This window comes from Falco biarmicus, chromosome 3 (assembly GCF_023638135.1).
Source record: "Falco biarmicus isolate bFalBia1 chromosome 3, bFalBia1.pri, whole genome shotgun sequence".
Classification (NCBI taxonomy): domain Eukaryota; kingdom Metazoa; phylum Chordata; class Aves; order Falconiformes; family Falconidae; genus Falco; species Falco biarmicus.
Genome location: NC_079290.1, coordinates 14,976,297 through 14,984,801, shown reverse-complemented (window position 1 = coordinate 14,984,801; position 8,505 = coordinate 14,976,297). Strand labels below are relative to the sequence as shown.

The window sequence follows — 8,505 nt, the reverse complement described above, 5'->3', positions numbered from 1 at the left end:
GGGTAAAGCAAATTAACACATTACATTTTGTGAGGAACTCAGACAAGCATCAATGAGCACTAAAGCAAAAGTCCACAAGGAATTAAGTTTCAAAAGCAAGATCTGAAGAGGTAACAAATGCTCAACTGGGACACACATTGAACAGCAATGAGCAAACAAATTAGAGAATAGTTTCTCATTTGGTAAACACTAAATGGTACGTACCATTTATGTAAATTGTGGCAGAAGTCCAAGTGGAAGCAAATGCACGTATTCAGGTACCTGCAGCACAAAACTGTGCTTGAATCTGAAGGAGCAAATCAAGTAGGCACACGCCACCTCCTGGCATTTCTTAAACACAGCCTGGTGACATGTATTTCCCACATTTTAAATTTGCAGGAAAATGCAGATCTGACATATGTACCAAATAATGACTGAAAAAAAAATTGCATCTCTATTATTATTTACAAAATTAAGTCTACCAGGGTCTTTTCTCTGTATAGCATTATTTCAAAATGGGCCTAAAAAGACAGAAGTGGTTAAACATTCTAAACCAGCTGAACAGAAAGTTCTGGATTTACCTGCTGTCAGGAGGGGGATTTATTTTTTAAAAGAAATGAAATCATGTGAGTTGATCCAAGTCATCTGTCAGCTACCTCTGACCCCAGTATTCCCAGTATTTCCGGTTAACCGGTACTTCTTACAAAGATCAGCTAACAGCAGAGAGGCAGTGGGATTCCTGTGCCTTAAGAGTCTGTTCCTCCAACAGAGAGGAGATGCTGTAGTGAGCACAGTTGATCCTCTGCATTTCAACCAAGAGTGATTCCCAGGCTCGGGTCTCCTAATGCCACCCTGTATTTCACTTTGCTACTGACTCTTCCTCACAGTCCTGGTCACCTCCTTGTATCCATGCTTCAGGCTTTTTATCCCAGCCTAGGTGTTCGTGCAAAACTGATGCTACTTCCTGTAACAGGGTAAATAAAACTGATAAATGTTTTGGGATAGAAAGGGATGAATATCCTACTTAGTTTCGATACCAGATCTTAACATAGTTAATATTTTACCTCCCTACCATCTCCTATTACACCGTAATGGCTTTTCATATTGTAATATTATGCCCATTTTCCCTAAACGTATTCCTGCCTAAATTTTTTGTTTCTTTTCTGTATTTGCTTGGAAGTATTTTTAACATCTTAAAACAGTAGGCCAATTGGCATTAAGTCAGCACAACTCAATTCATTTCAGATTAATCCTGCCAGTTCACGCAAACTGAGAATCTGGCCCACTGTGATAGGAAATTAAGTCTTTTTTTTCTCAGCGGAGGCTGTCACCCACAGGCCTTTTAGAAACTTGTTTGGTTATTAATGGGTGTGACATGTCTTTCTCAAAAAGGTATTAAGAGGAAAAACATAATTTTTTTCTGTGATTGTTGGAACTAGTGAAACCTCTTTTCCCATGGATTTGTGTCCCACATACCTGTACCTCCACTGTAATAATCCTAATTCCTCTCTTATTTTCATCATGACCTTACTCATCCCCTAATACTTTTAATAGCCCCCCCCCCGCCCATTCCCTCACTGCCATCTGCGAAGAAAGGAACACACGTCAGGCCCGGCTTGGTGTTGTATTTGTGCTGTCTGCTGTTGGCTGTATCTGTAGCTCGCAGGCACAGCATGCCTGAGCAGACCAGGCCAAGCAACATAAAAAATGTTGAGTTCACATGATGCTTTTTTCTCTCAGTGAGGTCACTAATTCAGTTTGCTTTTGCCTAATCTTCTACAGATTTTCACAAAACCTCCAGAACCCATTTACCTTTAAGACTTCTGTTTGTGTCTATCTGTAGCTGAAATCAGCCTGTTGGTTCTCAAGTTATTAGGGACTGACCAATGTGATTGCAAAAGCCTTAGAAACCAAGGAAAAATAAACAAAAATAAATTGCATGGAACATAATGTGCATTATTTGTTATCAGTACGTTAAATGTCACAGAATAAATATTCTTTGCAGCAAAACTGGAGCACATTCATTCTTTTCAAGAAGGTTTTAATTGATTCTCAAAAGAAAAAAAAATCTAGCTGAGACCAAAAACAGAAGAGAATAATTAGATTCTATTTTTGGATGTTACAGTAATAAAAATAAATTAATATTACTCTCCTATTATATAGTAGAGGGAAGAGAACACTTCAAGATATACAGAATACCCTGAGGTACATCAGTAGCTTACTGTAATGGATTGGGAACCTGTCACTGATTTGGAGTATGAAAACCTGTAGTATGATCAGCTGGGACCCATATACATAGCTAGCTCTCTTTACAGGCAACACTTCAGGAAATCTGGGTTTCACATACAGTATTTGAGACATCACATTGTGACCCACTGTGTTGGTGGAAGTTCTGTACTTCATTCCCCTTCTGCCCCCAGCTGGACAATGAAGTTAAATTTTAATAACACAGACCTCATTTAAGTATGGTAGTATAAACCCATTTACTTTATAGAAACAGTACCAATCCTAAAAATAGAATCAAAATTGCTCCAATTGGCCAGAAAAATTATAACTGTAGATGCTCCTGATGCCAGAGGAAAGGATGAAGAATATGTAATCCAATGGAATAAGCATGTCTCCTCCTCTGTTTGATTAAACTTGTTGTAAACTCTTAAACTTTAGGACAATTAATGACTCAATAATAAAGCATCTGTGAATCATAACTATTATTTGTTATCAAATATATACAGGTATGTATATATGCGTCATATGAGAACTTTTCTTACACACTTGAGGATTCTATAATATTGACATCTTTAATTTTGATGTGGAATTCATTCTCAATCATATATGGCCCCAGTTTTGAAAAGTATTTGAGGATTTTGGATGCAATTTTAAGATTCTTGCTCTAAGACATCTGCAAGAGGCTAACTTTTCTGACAGCAGCTGCTCAGCACTTTCTCAGAATTTCTAAAAAACTGTAATCATTCCAATCTATTTTTGCTGTCCCCCTGACAGCTGTCTTCCTAGTGAACATAGTTGTCACTGACAACTCTTGCTTGAGAAGAGCTGGGGCAGGGGGGGGGCGCGGGAAGCATCCACCAGGAACTACTGGATGGTTTGGGGGGCAGAACTCTCTACTCTGCTTTCAGGGCTGGTTAATACTGTTAGTTTGCATCCACTGTGCCTCCTGCCAAAATGAACAATGATGGAATAAATGTCTTAACACAGGCCCTGAGGATGTGATCTCTGCAGTCTAACTACACTCGGTAGAAACATCTTCTATCATCAGATACATTTGGAAGGTCGTAAAATACTGTAATTGCTACCCATTTATAGAACCAAGAAGAAAAATACTAAGTTGGAAAAATACGCCACTGAGTAAGTATTAACAAAATTATTATTTAATTGGCAATTGATTATATAGATAAAACATACTTAAATGAAATTCCTGTGAATGGTAGGAGCAAGCCACAGAGTCATTGCTATGAAAACTACTGTTTTCTCACTATTGAAAGCCAGATTTAATTGCTATAATGGATTTTTTCAACACAGTGGTGAGCTGCTGTAAACCACTCACCAGTCCAGCTTTTAGTCATTTCTGTTGAACGCTGTATATTTCCTTATCTATTTTCTCCATCTAAAACATTTTAAACTTAACTGTATCTTTCCCACACAGTTATAAAAGTAACATTAACTTTCTACTATTCCTGCATTTTACTGTTGTCGGTGTACATTAATTCTTTGGGGATTTTTTAATTTGTTCCTCTTTTTTCTTCAAAACTCTTTGAAAAGACCTCATACTTTAGATGATCTAAGGCTAACTAATCATTCCTGTTACCCTTTTGAACCTCCACTAGCATTTCAAACTAAGGCACTTTTTACAGCTTGCTGCAGACACTAAGCATTTGATTGTACTTTTAAGTGAATTAGTAATCTAATTAGAAAACATAGAACTGCTACTGCCAAATTACTAATGCAATTCACATTTTGTTATTGGTCACAGAACAGGAAGTTTCTGTCTCACACTTAAAATGCTTCTAGACTGAAAACTCTAAAAGCTATGCCTATGTAGTAAATATCACTTCTTTTAAAAAGATTTAAAGGCAGGTCACATGGGACATAGAGTTTTGTGCGTGTGTGGATTCACACATATATGAACTGCTGCTCCAGAAGATTTAGATGTTCAAGCAAAACTGGACAGTCCACTTAGATGGGACTGGGATCAGAAGTAAAACCAGACAGTCTGGCTGCAAATTAGCCATGGAGCAATTTTATGTGTGTAATTAAACTTTTTCTTAATCTTACTGGTTAGTTTGATTGTCACCCTAGATGTAGTCAAAGGATCAGGTCGCTCTTTCATTGACAGTAAATTAAAAATTGGTGTTGGACAGAAAGGTGCCTATATACTCTTCTGATGTCCTCAATAAAGGAAAAAATTCTTCTAATGCACAACTAAATTTGCTACCCATTACATAACACATAAGGAAGCCCAGAGAGATCAACACATACATATTCATAGACTCCAGCTGTTTGCTCTGTTTTGAAATTGAATTAGGAAAACAGTTGTTTTAAACAACAGCACTACAATTATGCTAAGGGCTTTACTGACTTTTATTGAATATTAGGTACCACATGGTTTATGTAATAACATCATAAAAGAGGCCTGCTTTAAAATGCATCAGTTCTTCAAACAAACATCAATCCCAACGCTGTATTTATTCAATGATTTGAGCTGTGTAAGTCTACTCCGTATTCACAGACGTTTGTTAACACAATAAAACCGGAGGAAAACGTTTGAAAAACCCTCAGAGAAGAAAAGGTATTCATCACAGACACAGGAGTTGTATGTCAGACAACTGAAACTTTGGCTTTAAACTGTTTTGGTGTTTTTTAAACCAAAACAAAAATAGAGAAATCAGGATGTTACTAACAGTATTACATTTAAATCTAAGAGTAGTGACTGAATGAACACCAACCCAGCTTGCTGCTCGTCTCATTCACACAACTAGTAAGAACTAGTAGCTTTTCCTACACTAGCCAGCATTTTCCTGAAACCATATGGCATGACAAGTACGTTGCAGCCTGCAAACCCTTATGCACAGCTAATCGAAAAATGAGACAAACAGCTTGAAGGAAACATTTCAATAAAGACAGCAGGCTACCAATAGCTGATGGTCGGAAGAATGATCTTTGAACTAAAGCTTCTTCTGACATGAACTGAGACCATAAAAATTCATTTGTATTTTTGGCTGATGAAAAAAATTAAAACTTTCCTCTAGATTACAGAAAAGAACTAGGAGGATTATTATCTATCACCAGCTATACTTAAAGGATAAAGGACAAATGTAGCTATACAGAGTATCTCAGTGTTGACCACTGTTGGCTGAAACATTAATAAATTACACTCTAATCTTCACAGGCTATGCTTTATAGGCAGTGACTCAATACACCTTTCTATGGAAGGCAGACAGTTCGTTTTTTTGTTATTATTTTCATTATGTTTGGCACCAAGCGTTCAAAACCATAAGCTGTATTTCAGAAAACAAGTAAGAAGGACTGTAGGTTACTCTTTTAACTCCCCCAGTTGCACCCACATGTGATGTCTTGCTAATTTTCCCTAATTAATGAATCTTTTTTATACTGCCGAAAACTGAGACATAGAGACATCTCACCTCCCAAGTTTTGCATTTTTAGGGATTATTTCCAAGGAACACAAATCAGAAACACTGATCCTGTTTCTGCTGTTGGTGAAAGGAAGAAAAATAGACTCAACACGCTTATGAAGATGAAACACCAGTTTTTTGCCAGATGTAACATATGCAAACCCAAAGTCAGTGAAACAGATAAACTCTAATGTGGAGAATGACTTGGACTCACCCACCTAATTAGACGGTTGGCCTGGCATGTTTTCTTTCAGAAGGAACTATCTACAGCTGGAAACAAATTTTTCAGATTTCCCCTTGGCTGCCCAGAAAATAAGGCATCAAAGACATCAGGTTTTGAAGCTGGACCTATTATTTCAAGGGGAATGGATTAAGAGATTACGCTGCCTCAGATGATCAGTAGCTGTGTCACGGTTTCCCTTTGGGTTACACATCACAGTCTGTGGGTGCGCCTGAACGCTGGTTTCAGCCGAGCTGCCAAGCGCAGCTTGCCCAGCCCCTGGGCCCTGCCCTCAGGCCCTGGGCCACAGGAGCCGAGCACAACCGCTGCCCCTTCCTGCTGTGCAGTTCTGCCATTATTTGGCAGAAAGACACAGCCAGGGCAAGGATCTTGTGCCACCACAGTTTTAGTGTCCAACTTCGACTAAGCATTGCCTAAAGAAAGAAACGCCTCTTCCCCCTCGGGCATCCTCCTGTCCTTCACAGACAACACCTGTCGGCGCCGCCACCACTGCAACATGGAAGTTTTAGCGACAGCACAGCCTAACCGCCCTCAGAAAGCCTCTACATCAGGGCTGCAGCTTGAATGGTGAATGCTGTACCACTTATCTAAAGGATGTTTAGTTAGGGTCGGGAGATGTCCAGGGACCCTTATTGCAACATGACACATGCACAGACTGCTAAGTCCTTGGGTTGGTTATCTTTAAAAAAAGGACATTTTGTCTTAGATTCCTGTTGTACATGCAACGTGGCGAAGATGGAGACTTTAAACGTGACTGCTAAGGAATAGAGTCTGCATAGAGACAGCTCCTCAAGGACATTGTCCAGGCACAAGATATGTTAATGTTGTTAACTTGAAAATATACTAGGTCCTTGAATGGAATGTGCTAATTGTCCAGGCACAAGATATGTTAATGTTGTTAATTTGAAGATGTGCTGGGCCCTTGAATGGAATGTGCTGGTTGTCCAGGTGTGAGATATGTTAATGAGTTCCCGGAAAGCTAATGAATAGACACGAGTGACTTGTATAAGGAGAGGGCTGAGGGGTTCCCTCGGTGTGCATGCCTTTGGTGGAGCGATCCCCCATGCACCCAGCGCTGCCAATAAAGGGTACTTAGTCACTAAGAAATTTTGACTTCTTTCTTTAAATCAAGCTCATCCGGGAAACAAGTGCGGGGGGCGCCGCGGCTCCCGCCCGGCAGCGCAGAGAACCAGTTACCGCTAGCCGGCCACCCCCCTCCCCCGGCTGCCGCCAGACCGAGGCGCCGGCCACGTGACCCAGGGAGAGCGGGAAGCCGGCGGCGGGGCGGGGCCCGGGCGAGCTGCCCCCGCCCCTCTGCCTCCAGGGGCTGCCGAGCCTGCGCCGCAAAGGGTGCTGGGAGTTGTGTCCTCCCGCGGCACCCTTCGTCCTCCCCGACCGCGCTTCGCGCCGCCTAGGCGGCCCCTTGCCCCGGGGCTGGCCGCGCGGCCGGGGTGCGCCTTCCTCCGCCGTGCCCCCTCGCCCTTGCTTGTGTGTGGGGAGGGATGGGCAGACAAAGGTTCCTCACAGAACTACCAGCTCCCGGCGTGCGTTGCGCCCCAGGCAACTTAATGGGGGGGGTGGTGGGGTGAAGATGGCGGCTGCTGAACCGAGCCGGAGAGGTGGATGAGGTGAGTCTGGGGGAGCCAGGAAGCGGGCCGTTTACTTGTCTGCGCCTTCGCAGCCGTCTCTTTTTCTCGTTCGTCCGTTCTAGGAAGCGGCCTCTTTACTTGTCTGCGCCTTCGCAGCCGTCTCCTTTTCCCGTTCGTCCGTTCCCCTGCCCGCTCTCCACGGCTGGGAGCGAGGAGGACGCGCCAGATGGGCGGGCGCTGAGGGGGGGAGCGGGAGGCTGGGGCCGACGTGCTGCAGCGGCACCCCTCAGGGCGGTGGGGGCCGCGGGAGAAAGAAGCCTCAGGACATCGCCTCAGCCCATGACCCGGCGCCCCGCAGGCTGTCAGCGGGGCAGCCGGCCTCAGGTGCCCCCGTGGGCGCTGCTCGGCGCGGTTCCCGGGGGCGGGCTCCTCATCCCAAATGCTGTCCCGGCCCGGGGGCTTGCAGTAGCGAGCGGGACCTCGTTGCCTTTCCCCGGAGATGGCTTGAGGCCCTGCCGCCGCTGAGTGGTGCCTGCGTGACGCTCCTCTGGAGGTAGAGGCCTTCCACGAGTCTTAAGTCAAAACCTTGAAGTGGTCAGTCGTGTCTGATGTGGTTGGGCATACCTGTGGTAGCGGTGGGAAACCAGGGAAGCGGTGAAGGACTGTGGCTTTGGGATTTCCCTACGATGGACCATAACACAGTGAGGTATTGCTAAGCATTAACCAAACACAATGCAGATTTACACAAGGACTACACCGTGAGCTTTCCTAAATAGTCATTTTCTACTTTAAAGTTAATTGTGCAGCACGGAGCCATACTTTAGATGACTGAGGTGTAGGTTCACAAAACCTGTTACCAAGAACTAATAATAGTGCAAATTCTTAAGCTGAATACATCTAGGAAGGTATTCTATGGCATTTTGAGCTGAGATACTAGGAGAAGATGCTAGCTTGGATTGAGACATCTCTCCGCTCTGTTGGCGAACTTGTGGAAAAGCCTGCAACTTAGAACCAGATTTGAATTCCTATGTCAAAATCAAGTTTGCTA

General features: G+C 43.1%; 1 protein-coding gene across 4 annotated transcripts in view; it reads left to right on the top strand.

Annotated features, from left to right (window-relative positions):
• The first annotated feature begins 7,238 nt into the window (after window positions 1-7,238).
• The window catches only part of EFR3A (EFR3 homolog A), an 87,501-nt gene continuing 86,234 nt past the window's right edge, over window positions 7,239-8,505 (top strand). For 3 of the 4 annotated variants that reach the window (XM_056331249.1, XM_056331250.1, XM_056331248.1), the window contains exon 1: window positions 7,240-7,496. The gene's annotated coding sequence lies outside the window, so the exon portion shown is untranslated. Of the gene's footprint in view, window positions 7,497-8,505 lie in introns of all 4 variants that reach the window. The other variant, XM_056331251.1, reaches the window with a different exon arrangement.